Source organism: Dasypus novemcinctus, chromosome 4 (assembly GCF_030445035.2).
Source record: "Dasypus novemcinctus isolate mDasNov1 chromosome 4, mDasNov1.1.hap2, whole genome shotgun sequence".
NCBI lineage: Eukaryota > Metazoa > Chordata > Mammalia > Cingulata > Dasypodidae > Dasypus > Dasypus novemcinctus.
The window spans coordinates 18,855,577-18,876,384 of NC_080676.1; positions in this window are offsets into that span (position 1 = coordinate 18,855,577).

The following is a 20,808-nucleotide window of genomic DNA, read 5'->3' on the forward strand; positions in this document are numbered from 1 at the left end:
TTTTGACTTACCGATTCTATTAAAGAGGAAGTGAATGGGGCAGTCAGCTCATATATACTACAAGCAGATTTCAATTCTTTTAACAACTTAAAAGGAATGGGTTCAAGCAGATGTACATACTGGCCAGGAATATTGGGATGAGGGTGCTCTATGAGAGGAAAAAGAGTAAAGTCAGAAATATCCTCGCCCTCCACCCGGGGGGACTGGAGAACGGCTTGCAAAGAAGATAGGACAGGAGGGGACACAGCTTCAGGAAACACTAGGGAAGGAGAAGCCACGTTAGGGCGAAGGCACTGTTGGCCAACAGAGGCGGCTTTCTGCAACACTTTTTGATCCATTAAAGACAATTGTGACAACTGCTGCTGGATAGCTATAGGGGAAGAATCACAGTTGTCCTTCTTAGCTTTCCTATCATTTTCAAGTCTACCGGAGGAAAAGACTGTTGTAACAAAGTCTTCTTACCCTGCATAGCACCTTTTTGACTTTCACAAACTGCATCTAATGAATGACGAAAATCATGTGGATTATAACTTCCTGGAAGCCAACAGAATAACCAGGTGGAACTGAAGCAGGAGTTTCTCTAGAATGTTTTATTTCAGGTGCTGATGCCTGCACAGGAAATGTACCATACTTCTTTCATTTTGAGGGCAAAGGCGTAGAAGCCTGAGATTCATCAGAAGATGAGTCAGACTCAGAAATGGAGCTAGAACTAGAATCTGAACTGTCTGGTGAGGAATCAGAATTATGCAATAGCTTAAGAACAATAGACAAAGCACTAGATAATGTCCATATCTTAATAGAAATAGGATTACCTTCTCTGTAATGTAATTTTAATTTTGTAAGGCCTTCAGCCATTGAGGATAGCTTAACAATTTTTTTCCTTCAGGCTGAAACCATGAAGAACGCTTTTCTACTAATATAAAAAATTTCTTAAGAGTCGACTCTTTGACTGGATATCCTGAGGCTGTCAATAAAACCTTTCAAGTTGCTTCATATTCCTTCTGTTTACTATGTAAATTCCTCATGTTACCTTGAATGTTCACCAAATCCTGAGAGAAACTCATCTTCTTACGGTAATATACTTACCAATCTCAGTTTCTTTGGGCCCCACGTTGGGCACCACTTGTCAACGGTGGCTCATGAAGAAATGAAAAAATCATGCAGACCGGGGTTCAGGGGATCAGATTAAATGCCACTGACAAGTTTATTGTACCAAGTGATAGTATTCGTACAATTCCAAACAATGTTCTATTTCGCAAAAAGGCCCTAGCAACACTATAATTAAAAACTTGGCAAACACTATGCACATTGATCTTAGCATGTACCTACACAATGAGAAACAAGGAGTCACTGTCTCCTTTCACTGACTTCTTTCTGAGCCATTTATTTCCATGCCAACTGCAAACATTTCTGTTTAAAGCAGTCATGTCAAGTATCCCAGCATACTTCATGCTGGCTAATACTCCAACAGCGGTATGTGCTCTGACACTTTTACCGGATGGAGGGGTGTAAGAGAAAAAGGTGATGCTTCCCTAGACCACTGCTCCTCAGTCTTTAATGTGCATGGCCTGGTAGTCTTAGCAAGTGCAAATTCTGATTTAGAAGGTCTGTGCCTCTAACAAGCTCCCAAGCAATGTTGACACTTCACTTCCACCAGCCACATGTTGAGTTGCAAGGGCCCGATGGCTGCCAGAGTTGTTCCTAAAATACACATCTGTTGCTGTCATTCCCTAGCTCCTTTGGCACAGTGGTTCTCAACCAGGGTGGAGCTTGTGCTCGTGGGGCCATTTGGTAATGTCACAATTGAGGGAGAAGGTGCTCCTTGCACCTAGTGGGTAGAGGCCATGGTGCACAGCCCAGGGCCCTGCAACAGAGAGCGATCACATCCAAAATGTCAATTGTGCTAAGGCTCTGAAACTCTGGGTTAGATCAGGTCTGAAATCTCAACAGGGTGTTCAAGGTGGTCAACAACTCTGTCAGCCTTTTCTTTCCAGGTGCTGTGTGACTTAACTCATGCCCTTCCATTTCCTGGAATGTCATTCCCCTTTTCTGCTGGACAGATTTCTAGGTTCCCTTAAATACTCAGTTCAGATGGCTCCTTCCCTTCACAAAGCCTTTCTCCAACTTCCAAAGAAGAATTTAAAACATCTCTGTTGGAGCAACCTCCCCAGGCTGCATTGTACTTTTTCAGTGTTCAAGTCTGCTGGCCACTTGATGGAAGAGATCCCTGCTTAGAGGCCTTTGGATCTCTTAGGGCCTGGTACAGGCCTTTGTGCTTTTAATGCAAGACTCATTAAAAGAGTCAGTAGAATTCATGTAGTTATTCCTTTCACACTGTGACTTTCCCTATTGTGGTTTCCATTTATCATGGGTTGCCATAAGAAAGTAAATGGGTATTTTGGGGGAGTTTTGCAGAAGTCGCAAATGACATGCAAAGGCCAGCAGACAACACAGAAAAAGTTTAGAAACAGAGAAATGCATAAAATATATGCATAGTATTGTATAATATTTAATCCAAGTTTTTAAATAAGGTAACTGTAAACATCAGACAAAAGAAAAAGAAAAAATTCATACTTCTTCTCTGGTACAAAGGGAGGACCAAAACAGATCACAGGGGCAATCCCGCGATGTGGAAGGAATAACTGCAATCCTTGAATTAATTTTAAGTTTACACAGATTTTTTTCCAAAAAAAGTTGAAAATTGCCATATTTGGATTTGTCTTAATTAAAGGTACCTACCTAGTCATGTCTCTGAGCTGCCTCAGCTGGAAGCAATAGGATCAGAAGTTTGGGTACGATTGTGATTAAATGAGATCGTTCATGTGCTTTTTCTTTGAAGCATTGTCCTCATGCTGTGATTTTAGATGGGAGGAGGTCACAAACTGGATGCACCTAGTCACAATCAACCCTTAAAAAAACTGTGTTTGATGAGCACAGGGTTTTAAAAATTCTGCCCTGAAGGCCTTGGGTAACGGTGGTGGGGAAGGGGGTGAAGCGCCAGGTGCTCCCCGGTTTGCCTCCAGCTCCACTTTGCCTTGTGTTCATCCAGGTAAATAAAACGCTTAGAAAAGTGTGTGGTGAGGCCTTCCAGGAATGATAGCTGATACTGGTTTTACATGCCTGTGTGGTTCCGGAAGGCTCTAGTATTTGCCTTGCTGTTCTAAGTCAGTGGTCCACAGCAAGGGCCAACGCCAGCCCATGACCTGTTTTCCTGTGGCCCAGGAGCTAGGAATGGTTTCTTAATATTTAAATGGTTAAAAAAATTCAAAAGAAGAATTCTGTTTCCTGGTACATGAAAAATTATATGGAATACAAAATTTCTGTGTCCATAAATCAGGTTTGATTGGCTCACACCCATGTTCATAGGTTTAAGTGTTATCTATGGCTGCTTTTGTGCTAAATGGCAGCATGGGGTGTGGTTTCTGACAGAGACCATGTGGCCTACAAGCCTAGAATCTTTGCTCTCTGGCCTTTGCGGAAGAAGTTTGCCTACCCCTGGTCTAAGTGATCTAGACCACAACTCTGTGAAGATGTGATCCGTTTTTACAGACTGTGGCAAAGCCACACAATGGGAGCTGTTAGCTGTTCCCTTGGGATGGAGCAACCTGACTGGGCTATAGCTGGTAGACATGACGGTGCATTTGGTTGCTGAGGTAGAAATCGCTATCTTTCCTGGTGATGTTGTTCGGGTCAGAAGAAGGGGTATTTTCTTCAAAGCACCAGGATCTGTTCTCATCAAAGTCAGGACGAGGAGAACCTGCCGAATGACGCTGGCTTTGGTGGTGGTGCCGCAGCCCATCAGAGGGCCTACCCGGGCTCTGTGCAAGCCTGAAGAGGCCAACGAGGATTAGCTGGGCCCACATTGAAACGTTTCCCCCAAACAGTGAAAGAATTGTGAACACGTTTTAGTTTTAATGATGTCAGATGCCAAGTTTTTAATTATTAGGATTCTGACGGTGAGAGTAAATAGTGAAATGCATGCCTTGCTAAATCCTTACTTGAAGGAAAACTGCAATTTCTCTTGTTAGAATTGCAGTCTAAGGAGAACAACGAACTCCTAAAAGGGGTTTTAGACCTATTCTTTAGGGGATTTAGTTCTATTTCTGGAAATTTAATTTAAAATCGGAATTTTGGTTTTAATTAGAATTCTCTGGCCTTGGAGTTGGTTGGCATGAAGGACTCAGCTCCTTTTCCCATTAGGCATCTGTCCCCCACCCATGCAGCTTTCAGTTGGGACCTTTGTTTGTTTATACTCATTTTGTTTTTAAGCTGAATCTCCATGTGATTCTTGTTCCAGACACGGAGAGTGGGCCAAGATAAGTAAGTTCAAAGAACGGAACTTCTTTTTTTTTTTTTTGAAGGCAAATAAACTTGGATTCCAGGGTTGAGAGTTTTAAAAATATAGTATATATTCATTTCTCATTTCTCATAGAATTTTAAACTCCATACTTTGTTTTCTGTTATCCAAATCCTGTTAATGGAACAAGGAATAATATATTATTATATAATTATAATATTTTCCAATTTATAATGACATTATAGATAATATAACAAATCTAAGTAATCATAATGTAACAATTTATTTTACTCTTGGAAAAACGCTAACCTGTATAGGATTAGAAGCGGAGCCATATTTAAGTTACTTAATAGAAAGTTTACATAGTACTAAAACTTTTTTTTTTTTAAAGGTAAGCTCCTTCTTATTTCCATTATAATTTCTGGAAAGAGATAGCATTAAAATTGTGATTTGATTTAAAGTTTACCTTAGCCAAGCCCATAGTCAAGTAGTAAAACTAAGGAATGCACTCAAAGTCTCTGAAGGTAGGACCAGCTCTTCCAGACGTATGTTTGGATTTGTCCTAAAATATAGAAATGCAGTGTATTTAATACTGTGTTTAAAATCAGACCTTTTTAAAAATGAAGAACAGATAATGAGCAGACAGTAAGGCAATAAATATATTAAACTCCTAGCTTTCCCTCCTGCCTGTACTGCTCCTAGCTTTTGTGACCTTAGTCAATGTGTTTATATTTTCTGAGCTTCGGTTTCCACATACGCATAAATTGGGGATTTAGGGATTTGATGAAATGATGTATCTGAAATCCTCGGTGTTACATTTCCTGGACCAAAGGGTGAGGTCAGTGTCATGCTCACTGTCGGCTCTTACTCCCCAGGATTACTGGATCAACATCTTATGAGGATTCTGCCATTGAAAATAGTCAATCATTAAATATCTAATTTATTCATTTAAAAAATATTTATTGTATTAGAATTTATTTAGTGGCCTTTGAATTGCAAAAGACTTAAAATCCCAGCTCTGTTCCTTCTGATCTGCGGATCACATAGCACCTCATCCCTCACTTCCAAAGCTATTTGAACTAGTTCCTCGAACCCGAATCCTATACTCTTGCAGGAAAGTTCTTTTATTCCCCTCTTCCCCCTGTATAATCCTACACCTTCCACTCCTAGAGGCTTAAATTAATTATTTTTTGAAGATTTATTTTTCATTTATTTCTCTCCCCTTCCCCTGCCCCCCCCAGTTGTCTGCTCTCTGTGTCCATTCGCTGTGTGTTCTTCTGTGACTGCTTCTATCCTTATCAGTGGCACCGGGAATCTGTGTTTGTTTTTGTTGCGTCATCTTGTTTCAGCTCTCCGTGTGGGCGGCGCCATTCCTGGGCAGGCTGCACCTTCTTTCGCGCTGGGCGGCTCTCCTTACGGGGCACATTCCTTGCGCGTGGGGCTCCCCTACATGGGGGACACCCCTGTGTGGCATGGCACTCCTTGCGCGCATCAGCACTGTGCATGGGCCAGCTCCACACAGGTCAAGGAGGCCCGGGGTTTGAACCATGAACCTCCCATGTGGTAGGCAGATGCCCTATCCATTGGGCCAAGTCTGCTTCCCTTAAATTAATTTTTACAAGCACTCATGACATGGTCTTCATCCTCCACAACCAACCCCACCCCCAGCCTTCCAAACCTTCATATTAGCCTTCTCCTTCTGGCCATGGAGCAGAGCCTGGCACACAGTAGATACTCGGAAGTGAAAGCTGAATGCATGTAATGTGATCCTTTTCTGACTTATTAGGATGGGCTGTGACTTGCAAACTTCATTGATAGGAGTTTTGTGTTGATACCACTGTAAGATAGTTAAAAAAACAAAAAACAAAAAACAACCAAAAGGGAATATCCCACTCACCATCAATGTTTATTTTTAGTCTTCTGCCCCACAAATCTTCCCTTTCTAAATTTGGCTCTTTCTGTGATGCTTTCCCAGAACTACCTCTTTTGGAGAGTATCTGTAGTGGGCATTCTGCTCCCCTGGCCAGATCCTCCTTCAAGAATGAAGGACTTGATGCCCCTCCAGGTGTCAGCCCCCTTGAGAGACTGCCTTGGCTGAAGAGGTCCTCCTTGCCCAAGCCCTCATCCAATGACTGGTGCAGGGGTATAAAGACTCAGCTCTCGCCCCTCAGTTCAGGACGCTGGAAGTCTCCCTGTCTCCAGAACTTCTAATGTTGGCTGAGACTTCTACTGAGGCCGCATCTCTGCTCAACTTCTCTTTCTGTCCAATCCTACTTCTTCCTCTTCCTTACCTTAGTCATTGATCCAAAAATCACCTGCATATTAATCTTCTTTTCAGAGTTTGCTTCTTGGACATTTTTATTTTAAAAAGTATTAATTTTCTTCGGAGCTTTGTCAAGGTGATGCCAAAGAAGTGTTACTGCATGAGGCCCATCACTTCCCCTTAGTGGCTCAACCTTCTTCCCTGATCCCTCCCTCATATACTGCGTCTTGTACTCAACTCTATGTTCACACTTAAATTGGAGAGATTGAACACAGCGTAAGTATACCTGGCAGGTGGACAGGTGTGGAGGTGCAAGTGAAGGTGACCCTGGAGGAGGAATTCTATACAATAGGGAGATGGGTCCTGCAGACCAAATGCTCATTTCATGGTTTTGCCTATGGTGCCCCATTCTGGAAGCCAATTTAATTTGCAAAAGGAACTCCCTTTCCAATCTCTCTTCTGGTCCTTCTTTTCAGTTCACAGTTTTTTCTCATCTGGAACAGTACCGGTGTTTAAGAAAGAACATTTGTACCACAGCCCTGCAGAAGAGCTCTGGGGCTTTTTTTTCTCAAAGAGGTTACCTGACTGTGTTGGAACAATGGTAGAATAGTGTTTTAACTCCATGTTCATGAATACAGTGCGGCCTTGTGGCTTTATTTTTAAAGACCAGTTGGCCTATTTGACCAGGGTTGAGGAATATTTATGAACCTAGGCAACATAAAAATGAAAATGAGCAGATAATTATTATTTTATTTTATTTTTTTATCTAGTTGTGTCATCGCCTTTTTGGTGCTTGGCCTCACTACACCATGTGGGGACCTGTGCCTCCCTGTACTGCGCAGGTCTGGGACGCCTCTTTTCTTTTTTTACTAGGAGGTCCTGGGGATCAAACTTGGGTCCTCCAAATGGTAAGGGGGAGCTCAATTACTTGAGCCATAGCTGCTTCCCTGTTATTTATTTTATTTTATTAAAGATTTATTGTTTTATTTATTTCTCTCCCCTTCTTCCCCCCCCCCCCCCCCATTGTCTGCTCTCTATGTCCATTTGCTGTGTGTTCTTCTGTGACCGCTTCTATCCTTATCAGCGGCACAGGAATCTGTGTTTCTCTTTGTTGCGTCATCTTGTTGTGTCAGCTCTCCGTGTGTGCGGCACCATTCCTGGGCAGGCTGCACTTTCTTTCACGCTGGGCGGCTCTCCTTACGGGGTGCACTCCTTGTGCGTGGGGCTCCCTTTCGCGGGGGACACCCCTGCCTGACAGGGCACTCCTTGCGTGCATCAGCACTGTGCATGGGCCAGCTCCATACGGGTCAGGGAGCCCCGGGGTTTGAACCGTGGACCTCCCATGTGGTAGACGGACGCCCTAACCACTGGGCAAAATCCGCTCCCTGTTATTTACTTTAAATTATAAGTGGAGTCATCCATCCTCGTAAATATTTATAGTGATTTATTCTTCTCCTTTTACTTAACATGCAACTAAATGAAACACAGACACATTTACTAAGTGAATCATTGTTGATATATGAAAAAAAAATAAATTTAAATAATCAACATTTTTTTATAAGCTCTGTCTCTATAAAATTGCTTTGATGAGCATCAGTTAATGCCTAGGAAAACATACCCAACACATTTGAGATAGAATCATTTATTTTCCCCCTTGACCAATCTCATCATTTAAGTGTTTTGTTCTCTAGCTCTTTTACCCTAGGGGAAGATTGTAAGAAGCTACAAGGTCTGTTTATTGACCAATGGTGATTTTCTCTTTCTGCCTCCTTAATCTCAGGCCAAGAATTAAAGGTTTAAACGTTGTTTCAATGCTCTATTTGGAAGCAGATTAAATTGGTGGCTCTAAAAATTCTGCAAGATGGTTTTAAGATTAATTAAGCTGTAAGAACCCTCCTCAAACTTGTGCTATAATTACTGAAATCAGAGCCCTGGTGATGCCTGGGAGACGGTAGATGCCAGCTAGAGGCAGGGCTCCTTTCTCCCTTGTGGCAAATGCACCATTTCAAACCCTATGCTTAGTTTGCCTTTTCCATAAAGCATTTTCCTTTTGGCATAACAATAGACTCTGGAGGGTCATATTATGTTATTTATGTTGGTGGAATCAGCTAGACTCCTAGAGAAAGCAAACATTCTGTTGCTAGTAAAGTTAGGGCCCATGGAAAGCCAGTGGTAACCGGATAGCCCTGGTCTCCTTCCAGAGGTCACAAAGGGACAAGACTAGGAGGTCGGTGACAGCCTAGAGGAGGAAAAATTCCTCTCCATCAGCACGTCGGTCCATTCGCTGAGGGTCTCAGACCAGAAAACGGCCTCTCACATGCATACATGCATCAGGGCTCGAACAAGATTTGGGCCAATGAAATGCTGTGTGATTTGTGGACATGTCATGGGGGTGTGTGGCAGTGACTTGTGGAGTTCCTGGTTGGTCAGTCAAAGGTGGAGGAAAGGGTTGTAATTTTTCTCATCCCTGGACAGAAGGTGAGAGACACTTAGATTTAAACCAAGAGGCCCACCCACCCTGGGCTTTCTTTTAATTTCATTGAAATTATCCCTAGATACAATCTCTAAGGGCCATTCCAGAACTAGAATGCTTGATTCTGAGGACAAGAAACCAGATAATATTTCTATGGTCTCTTTTCTTTTCCATGAAATAATACTTGAATTCTATTTCTTTTCCCAGTAAAACCTCTATCAACAAACAAGCTAGGGTTAGAATTATACATACTTTCCACTGGCAAGGCAGAGAGCGACAAAATCTTCAATCTGTGCAACAATCTCTAGTGGCCAAAGACAAGAAGAAAAACCTGAAACATCATCTTATATTCCAGCAATCGCAGGACCCAATTCAATACCTAGTATATCCAGATGTATTCCGTCTTCATTTGATTTTGTTTGCTTTGTGAATGTGAAATCATATGGACGATATATAACTGTCTGGTATTTAGACCCAAGAAATTTCCCAGTTCTATCCAAATATATGTTTGTTTTACTTTAAGAAAATGAAAATGAAAACAAACTCCACAAAGTTAGTTAATCTGACCATTAAATTAGACAAACAACCCAGGTGTCCATCAACTGATGAATGGATAAACAAACTGTGGTGTATTCATACAACGGAATATTATGCAGCTGGAAGAAGAAAGGAAGTTGTAAAACATACAGCAACATGGATAAACCTGAAGGACATTATGTTAGTGAAGAAAGCCAGACACAAAGGACAAATACTGTATGATTGCACTATTATGATAAATATACATAAATATAATGTAAAAATTACATAAATATATTATGTAAAAATTACATAAATATATTATGTAAACTCACGCAGTTAATAATTAGAATATGGGTCACCAGAAAATAGAAGGAGAGTAGAGAATGGAAAGCTGAGGGTTCATTTGTGCAGAACTGGTGAAAAGGTTGTTTGTAAATCTTTGGGAATGAATAGAAATGGTGAGAGCATATCATGTTGTTTGTAACTAGCAGTGCTGTTGAATGGATATGACAGTGGTTGGAAGGTAAAGTCTAAGGTTATGTATATTACTAGGAGGAAAGCTATAAATTGTAACATGGCACTGTATAAGATAGTAAAACCTCATGCAATCCATGAATCTGGGTGATATTGCATATATGACTGTTTTTACAAAATATAAATACAAATATACTAGAAGGAAAAAGAATAGCAGCTATGTATGGCAGGGGAAGCATAGAGAGATTGAGAGGTGATGAGTTTTGTTTGTTTTTTGTTTACTATTATTGGAATAACGGAAGTGCTCTGGGAATGATTGGGGTGATGAATGTACAAATATATGATTACTCTGAATACCATCATTGTACTTATTGTACTCATGGATGAATTTATGCTTTATTAATATGTAACAATAAAATAGATTTGTTTAAAAAATTAGACAATGTACTCTTCTGGAAGAAATTCTTATTGAAATAATGCAACTTATTAATGCCTAGGAGCTGCTTTACCTTGGAAAGTAATAGTCTCTCTCTTGTTCTACATTTCTATAGTTTTTTTCTAAAATTATTTTTATTCTCTTAACACATATACAACCTAAAATCTCCCATTTTATCCACTTTCAGATATAAAATTCACAATGTTCTGCCACCATTACCATCACCCATTACCAAAAATTTTCTGTAGCCCCAAACAGAAACTTTGTAGCAATTAAGCATTAACTCTCCATTCCCCACCCCCACCCAGGCCCAGGTAACCTGTATTCCAGTTTCTGCCTCTGTGAATTTTCACATTTTCATTATGTCATGTAAGTGGGATCATACAATATTTGTTCTTTTCTGTCAGGTTTATTTCATTCAATGTAATGTCTTCAAGGTTCATGCAAGTTGTAGCATGCATCAGAACATCATTCCTTTTTATGGATGGATAATAGTCCATTTTCAATATATGCCACATTTGGTCTATCCAACATCAGTTAATGGACATTTGGGCTGCTTATATCTTTTGGCAATTGTAAATAATGCCTTTGTGAGCATTGGTTTGGAAATATCAGTTTGGATCCCTACTTTAATTCTTTCAGGTATATGCCTAGAAGTAAGAGTGTCAGATCATATAGTAATTCTAGACTTAACTTTCTGATGAACTGCCAAGCTGACTACCACAGTGGCTGCACATTTTACGTTCCCACCAACATTGAACAATGGTTCTTATTTATTCATATCCTCTCCAATACTTGTTATTTTCTGTCATTTGAATATTGGCCATTCTAATGGGTATGAAATGGTATCTCATTGTGTTTTTTATTTGTATTTTCTGAATGGCTAAAAATGTTGCACATCAGTTCATGTGCTCACCAGCCATTTGAAAATCTTTGGAGAAATGTCTATTCAAGTCCTTTGTCCAATTTTACTTGGGTTGCATATCTTCTCGTTGTTGAGGTGTAAGACTTCTTTATATATTCTGAATATTACACCTTTATCAGATATATAATTTCCAAATATTTTTCTCATAGGCTGTAGGTTGCCTTCTTGTTTTTTTCTTTCTTGATAAAGTGCTTTGATGCACAGAAGTATTAAATTTTGATAAAATCCTATTTATTTTTTCTTTTGTTACTTGTGCTTTTGGTGTAAGTATAAGAAGCCACTGTCTAACACATAGTCCTGAAGATGTTTCCCTCTGTTTTCTACTAGAACTTTCATAGTTTTAGTTCATATATTTAGGGTTTTGATCCATTTTGAGTTAATTTTTGAACATTGTATGAGGTAGGCTTCACTTTCATTCTTTTGCAGATGGAAATCCAGTTTTCCCAGCACCATTTGATGAAGAGACCATTCTGTCCCCATTGAGTGGACTTAGCATCCTTGTCAAAAATCAATTGGTCACACACCGATTCTCATAGCAGCACTATTCACAATTGCTAAAATATGGAACCAGCTCAAGTGTCCATCAACTGATGAGTGACTAAAAAAATGTGGTATATACATAAAATGTGGAGCTCTAGTGGCACAATTGGTTAGTGCGCGGTACTTGAACATACAATGTAATACTCTTCAGCTGTAAGAAGAATGGAATTGGAATGCATGTTACAACATGGGTGAACCTGGAGAATATTATGTTGAGTGACAACAGCCAGACACAAAAGGACACATATTGTATGATATCACTGATATAGACTAAATATGATGAGAAAACTCATAGAAGTAAACTCTAAAGTATAGGTTACTAGGAGATAGAATGTGAGTTAAGGATGGGAGGTGGGGAAGCAGATGTAGCTCAAATGGTTGAGCACATGCTTCCCATGTATGAGGTCCTGGGTTTGATCCCCAGACCCATAAAAAAGAATGGGAGCTGATGCTCAATGTATATAGAATTTTCATTAAGGTTTATTGTAAACGTTTGGAAATGAATAGAGTTGATGGTAACACATTAGAGTGAATATAACTAACACTGCTGATTTACAAATGACATTGTGTCTAAAAGGGGTAGTCTGTGAACATAAATGTCAATTGAAAGGAAACTAGAGAATGATCTAGGGTATGTATAACATAATGATATGATTTTTGTGTTAGATGAATGTTGTGGTTAATAGCATAAATAAGTGAATATTCTTCTTTTACAAAGTATTAACAATATGGTGATACATGGGAAAATTACAACTAATTAACTTATGAATGATAGTTAACAGTAATATTGTAATATTTTTGCAGCAATGGCAAAGAAGATATTATATCGATTCTACGAGACAACAATAGGAGGTATAGCCTTTTTCCTTTTGGAGAAATGAAATTGTTCTAAAATGAGGTTATGATAGCATAACTCTGATGGAAATGAGAGCCACTGAGTATATACTTCTAATGGACTGTACAAAACAAGGGGATGTGTAATACAGGGAATCCAGTGGTGGAAGATGGACTGTGGTTAACAGGATAAATATGAAAATATTCTCTCATGAACTATAACAAATGTTTAATACTAATTCAGGGTATTAATAAGTGGGTGGGTTGGGGGAAAATTACCCCAAATGTAAGATATGGGCTATAGTTAGTAGTAATATGCTATTTTGATTACTGTAGCTTTATTTTAAGTTTTAAAATCATGAAGTATAAGTCCTCCAACTTTGTTTCTCTTTTTCAAGATGGTTTAGGCTATTTGGGGCCCCTTTCCCTTCCATATAAATTTACTGATGGTGTTTTCCATTTCAAAGAAGGCTGTTGGAATTTAGGTTGGGATCGCGTTGAATCTGTGTATCGCTCTGGGTAGCACTGGCATCCTAGTGATGTTCAGTGCTCACGCCACAGCAGGGCCCACAGCGAGAGTGCAGGCTGGCTCCCCAGCACCCCAGCGACAGGTGGAGGAGCAGCCAGCAAGGGTCCCCCATGCTTCTGCTACCGCTTTTATGTTGTGTTTTCTTGTTCTGGTGGTCTGCCAGTTACTGCAACCTTTTAATTGTTTTTCAGAGGTCTGAAGAAGCTGGGTCTGCCAGTTTTTTCCAGGTGCTCAAAGATTCTTTGGGGGAACAGAACCTTGGAGCATCTTACATCAGCTTCTTGTTTTACTAGGGGACTATTTCATTTTTAATGTATTAATTCTGGCAACGTTTTTGGGTATTCACTCTGTTTTTTAAAATGTTTTCTCAGGATGAAATTCTGTTTTTTTTAATAAGTGAATTAGTAGTAAGAGTGAAAAACAAATACAAAAGTCAAATTTTACAAAAAAGAAAAATCAATGTCTTCAATTTGAATTTCCCAGAAGACTATAGAGTGAGACAAACTAAGACAATAGGAAAATCTGACTGATTCCAAAAGCTAACTATAGTGCAGTTACATTTATTATTCCTCAGAGTGAGAGAGTGGATGGTGAGTATGGGTGCAGGAAGGAAGCAAGAAGTTAATAGGCAGGAAGAAACAAATCATAGACGACATAAGCTATAGTTTTAGTTGGCTAAAGCTGCTGGAGCAAAATATCAGATATAGGTTGACTTTTACAACAGGGTTTTATTAAGGTAAAAGCTTACAGTTCTGAGGCCGTGAAAATCAAGGCATCATCAGAGGCTCATTCACACCAAAGATTGGCTGCTGACACATCCTGGACTCCTGCCATTTGGCAAGACAAAATGGCAGGCCTGCCAACCTCTCTCTGCTTTCTCCTCTCGGCTCACTGTCTTTCCAAGTTCAGCTGCCGGTGATCAGGTACATGGCTTCCCTCTCCCCTCTCCTTGCTTTGGGCTGCTCTGGGGGCTTAGCCTCTTGTTGCTTCAGCTTTAGCTGCTCCCCTGATTCTAGCCTCTGGCCTCTCTCTCAACCTCTCAGGGCTTCTCTGTCTTTCTGCATCTATCGATGATCCTGGAGTTGTTTCTCACATGGCAAGGTAAAATGGCAGCTGACACTCTCTCTGTGTTTTTGATTTCAGAAAAATATATCCCATGTAAATCTTCCTCTGACTGTACACACAGAATGTGCCATGAAATGTCTCCTACACACATATCTAGTACGGGCAGATTTCCATACCTATATTCATTTACAGCTGCGAAACATTTATGACAAAGAAAATAGTATTTCAACGACTAGTTCTTGACATCTTTTGAAACTCAACACAAAGCACTAATCATAAAACAGTTAATTCATGCAAGAATATTGATTTACAACTTTCCTAATCTCTATCGTTATTTAATCACTCCACTGGGGGCTGCAAGGACATTACTGAAGTAGAGAATGACAGAACTAGATGGAGTTTTCATTAGGTTATCCAATTCAACTACTTCCTTTTAGAATTGAAGAACCAGGGCCAGAGAGGCAGTTACATGCCCTGTGCCCTTCAGACACCATACTGTATCATTTGCAAAAGGCAACCAAACAACCACCAATAATGACCCACTCCACCCACTCTGCCCAATTTGGCAACAGAGAAATACGCAATTTTCTGTCTTCCATTTAGCAAGAGCTAAAACAAAATATTGCACCAAGAAGGCATTGAGAAATATTTGGTAAGTTGAGTTCAAAATAATCACCCTAGTAGACAATATTTTTATTGGAAAAGCACATTTAAAGAAAACTGGACAAGTATTAGCAAGCCTCTCAGGAAAAATGTAAATCTCTCTTAAGCAATCTGTAATATTTTAGGCAGAATGAAATTAAATAATCCTTTAATACATTTATTTTGTAAATTAAAATTTCTCTGATAGTGCATAGTGTTAAAGATCTGGTATTTTGGATCCTCTTTATTCACATTTTCAGGCTTTGTGGTGAATGTTCTAATATTTTCCCTTATTGATCCTGGCGTAGAGCGTATACTCATCTATGAGAATCTTGGCAATTTAATGGGCCCGTAAAAGTGGTAAATGGGAATGGGGAAAAGCCATATGAATAGTGCAAACTACCCTAACATTGCAAATTGGCTGCCTCACTCCCTGAAAGTATATTCCCAAATAAATATCAGGGGTGGATGTGCTACAAGATTAAACCTTACCTCTAGCACCAGTGAATTTTGCCTTCACATCAATTATACAGGGTGCTGCTCATTGGTCCCCAGTGCACCTGCCCCATCCAGAAGGGTAACCCATACCAAACAATATTGCCTCCTGGGTGGACATGCTGAAAGCAGTTAAAAGGACTGGACAGAGTAGGAAACATACGACCAGCCCAGAGTCCATTTAATAGTCCTATGTGGATCGTGAAAAAAATCTGATGGTTTTAGAGTAAGAAAGTCAACTATTGGGAATTGAAGAAGTTTGTTCCTCCTATTCACACAGCAATACCTAAAATAACAATGCTTCTCAATAATTTATCAGCTCAGTTAGGAAATTCCATTTAGAATTAGATTTAGCTAATGTCCTTTTCAGATTTCCACTAGCTGAAGATAGTCAAGATCAATTTGCTTTATGTGTGGAGGGCGGCAGTGGACTTTCCAGGTTTTACCCCAAGGGTACCTATATAGCCCTCCATCTGTCATAGAAAGTTGGCAGCCGATCTAGCAAAATGGGAAAAGCCATCAAATGTTGCTGTGTTTCACTATATTGATGATATCATGCTTATTTCTGATAGTGTTACATCTCTAGAAATTGCACCACTGACATTACAACACCTTTTAACAAGCTGAGAATGAACCATCAATGATGCCAAGACTGGCCCTGGATAGTCTGTAAAATACCTAGGGGAGGTTTGGTTGGGTAAGACAAAGATTGTTCTGGTAGCAGTCATAGATGAAATACAAATTAATCCAACTCTTTGTTCGGTAAAGGAACTGCAAGCCTTTTATGGGCTTATTAAGTTACTGGAGACCCTTTATACCCTACTTAGCTAAGATACTTTGACCATTATATAGACTAATAAAAAAGGGGACTCATTGGTATTGGGACACTGAAACTGAGCAAGGATTCCAGCAAACAAATATAGCTATAAAACAGATCCAGTCTCTAGGTACAATAATAGCAGGGCAAGCTTATAAATTGGATGTTACCAGATACCTAGAAGGCCTTGGGTGGGGCTTGTGGGAAAAACAAAATGGGAAGTACCACTTGGTTTCTGGTCCCAGCTAGGGAAAGGAACAGAACAAGGATATAGTCCTATTGAAAAACAACAGCTGCATATCTTGCTCTTGTGCAAACTGAGCCTATAACAGTGACTTTGCCAATAACCATGCAAACATCTTTGCCAATAAGTGGATGGCAAAGACATTTGTATTTGGCCCAAAAGCGCTTGTGCACAGGCTAGCACACTACAGAAATGGCATGTTTATTTACAACAACTGAGTTCTTTCATAGCCCACTATGAAGAGTTACATAAATTAACGGGGCCTGTTACATATGCAGAGAATCTGAACACCCCTACATCATTCATGCCAGTGATAGGGAAAGTACCACCAATAATAGCTAGTATAGGAGCCCCATTGGAGGATGCCTGTATATTGACATTTCCTGCAGAGAATAACCCTCTTCCTGTTGGCGTGCAAGAGCAGTTCAAATAACTATGGAGATCATTTGGATGGATGAAGGAGAATGTCAGAGCAGTCAGTGGGCTGAGCTATGAGCCATGTGGATGGTTATAGTCAATCTCCAATTGAACTTATGCCAATCTCCATATGCACTGACAACTGGGCCTTGTATCATAGTTCAACAGTAGCAACAGGAGAAATGGACCATAGCTGGTAAGGACATATGGGGTAGATATCTAGGTTAGGACACTGTATTAGATTACTAGTCTGCAGAAATGCTATATACCAGAAACAGGTTTGCTTTTACAATGGGGATTTATTTACTTGCAAGCTTACAGGTCTGAGGCCATGAAAATGTTCAAATCAAGGCATCATCAGGTGATGTTTTCTCCTCAAAGACTGGCTGTCAGTCCTGGACTCCTCTGTAATATGGCAAGGCACGTGGCAAGGCACATGGTGACATATGCTGGTCTCTCCCAGGTTTGTTGCTTCAGCTTTTTTCTTCCAGCTTTCTCTCTGCTTCTGTGTGTTTCCCTTTGTCTCTTCTATTCATCCCATTTATAAAGGGCTCCTGTAAGAGCATTAAGACCCACCCTGGGATATACCCCAACTGAAGTAACCTAATACGAAGGTTCCATCTATAATAGTTTCACACCCATAGGAATGGATTAGCTTTAAGGACATGATTTTTGGGGGTCCATCCAACTTAAAACTTAGTCATGCTCCATCCTCTGGACCCCAAAAAGACATGCTATTTCCATATGCAAAATACATTCATTCCATCACAATATGCCATAAGCCTTAAATTATTTCAGTGACAATTCCTTTCAGTCTGTGGACCTGTGAAATTGAGAACAAGTTATCTGCTTCCAATATACAAAGGAGGGGCAGTATTAGGATAAATATTCACCTTTGGAAGGAAAACAGGGGTCATGAGTTCCAAACAGTTTCAAAAACCTGTTTGGACATACTTCATTAGATTCCAAAGTCTGAGGGTAAATATTGAGGGATGCTTTGTCCTCCGGGCTTGATGGAGCATAGCCCCGTACTTTGCAGGTGCTTGCTCAGCTGTCACACTCAGCTCCACCCTTGATAAGCATCTGGGTGGCAGCCAAACTGGAACTCTAAGTCCCACCCTCTGAGAATACTGGGGTGATGGCCAGATTCTCCCCATTTTCCAGGAAATAGGCTTCAACCTCCGAGAAGACTGCAGTGGAGGCCAGACTCTGCAATCTCCAAGGTATGGGCTCAACCCCATCAGATCAGTAAGGTGGTGGCCACAGCTGCACCTGTTCCCTGGGGAATAGCCTCCACCCTCTCTGAAGTCTGGAGTGGCAGCACTCTGTGAACAACGGGGTGGAAGGCCTGCCCTCTTCAAATGCCAGGGCATACCCACCCCTTCCACACACATAGGTGGGCTTGCTCTCTTGGCCTGAGAGAATGTCTTCAGTTGAGCCCTCAGCTTCCACAGATCTGCCTTTGAGGTCATTTTTCCTTCAATCTGTCCTTTTTCTGTCTTTTTCTGTGCAGGCGGGCAGTGGTTCCATTTCAACTAATCAACAAAAACTTGTTGGTTTTGCTTTAGCAGGCAAGGGTCCCAACTATCAGATAGTAAGACTTTCCACAGACTCCTCTGGATAACTGCATTTCCAATCCTGGCTGACTGACTCCATGTTTAGTTAAGTTCTCCCATAGGGTACTATTCCCTGGAGATTTGCTTTCTGGAAGCACAGAATTTTCCAAACAATCAATTTCTGCTTTCTTTGTGGCCGAAATTCAGTTCTCAGTTCATCCCTTTACTCTGGCATTTTACTGTAAGTGGCAAAGACAACTCAGGCTGCACTTTCCACATTTAGTTTGGAAATCTCCTCAGCTAAATATCCAAACTCATGACTTTCAAATTCTCCCCTGAATTCCTATATCAGAACACAATTTTACCAAGTTCTCTGCCTCTTTAAAACAAGGGTCTCTTTTCTACCAGTTTGCAATGACATATTCATCATTTCTGTTTAAGTCCTCTTCAGAAGTTCCTTTAGCATCCATATTTTCACTCATAGTCCCCTCAAAGAAGGTTTTTTTTTTCATCAACCATCTTACAATTCCTCCCAAACACCCAATCAATAAGCCTTTTCTGTATTTTTTATATTTGCAGTAGCAGCATCCCACTTTTCCTGGTACCAAAATCTGTTTTAAGTTTCTTGGCTGCTGAAAGGCAATATACTAGAAATGGTTTGGCCTTTACAATGGGGATTTATTTGCTTGCAAACGTACAGTTCTAAGACCATGGAAGTGTCTGAAGCAATGCATCATCAGGTCTTGCTTTCCCTCTGAAGACCAGTGGCTGGCAAGCCTGGCTCCTGTCACATGGCAAGATATGTGGTAGCATCTGCTGGTCTCACACTTTTGTTCTTCACATTCTTACTTCTGGATTTCTCTCTGCTTCTCTGCTTCTATCTCTCCACATTCATCCCATATACCCCACTAAGAGGAGTAAGACCCACCTTGGGCCACACTTCGACTGAAGTCACCTAATCAAAAGGTCCCACCTACAATAGGTTCATACCCACAGGAATGGATTAGCTCCAAGGACATGATTTTCTGAGGTCCAACCAGCTTCACACTGTCCCAGGCACAAAACCCCAATGCCAAAATAACAATCTGGCATGGTCTAGCTCATGCTTCACACATGCCTCTGGGAAATCTGGAAACCAGCACCTTAGCTAAAATTTATGGGTTGATAAAAACTATGACCAAATAGATTGGCTATATTTTAAATAGGGACATATCATCCTAATATGGCATGAAAATTATGTAAAAGTTACAGCTCCATTTGAAATATAGTGATGTGCTTACAGCCTATGAATCCTGTCCGACATGCGCTCAATGGAGGTGCCCCAGCCATAATATGGGGCACATATTGTGGGGAACACAGGCCAGGCAATGCTGGCAAATAGACTACACAGGACCCTTCTGTCAGATGGACAAAAGTATGCATTAGCCTCTGCAGATACAGCTTCAGGTGTTCTGAAGGCTCTTGATGTAGACAAGCGAATCAAGCTTCAACAATGCCAGGACTCGAGAAATTTTCCTGTAGGTATGGGTACCCACAACACATTGACAGGGACGAAAGCACCCATTTTACAGTTTACCAAGTCCAGTAATGGGCATAGGAAAGAGAAATTGCCTGGCATTTTCATTTGCCATGCAATCCCCAGGCCGCTGGCCTGATAGAAAGGAAGCATGGTATTTCAGAGCAACAGGTGCAACAGTTATCTCCCAACCACTCATTGCATGGGTAGATGCCTTGTTTACAGAAGCAATCAGGTTAATAAATAGTGCACCAACAACTGGACCTCAGCATGTGAACGTTTCAGGACCCTGGTGTCCACTCCATTAGCAATAAGAATAGAAGTAACATCAGAACAAGGTGTTCCTCCAAGTATAACAGAACATGGACTCGTATTGAGATCACCAAAGGTCTTAGCCAAAGGCACTACCAAATTTAGTGGGCCTTACACTGGAAAACGCCAGCCACGTGGATAGGTTTTCTTATTCCTTGGGGACAGGGAAAGGGGTTAGCAGTAACCCTGGCTCCTATTTTATATGTAGAAGGTCCCCATTGCTCTAGTTTACAGACAGCCTTCTTTATAGAAGCCGGGGCAGAAGTTGCACTCCCATTATGGCATAATACACAGCCTCCTTTATATAATGTCCTACCCAATGGCATAGAACCCTTGGGGGCTAAAGCTGGGTAACCTTTCTGAGGAAGAAATCAATGTTGGGAACTATCTTATCGGGAGATGGGCCTATAGCTTGCAAATTCCCAAATGGACATGACCTCCCTATGTTTGTTTC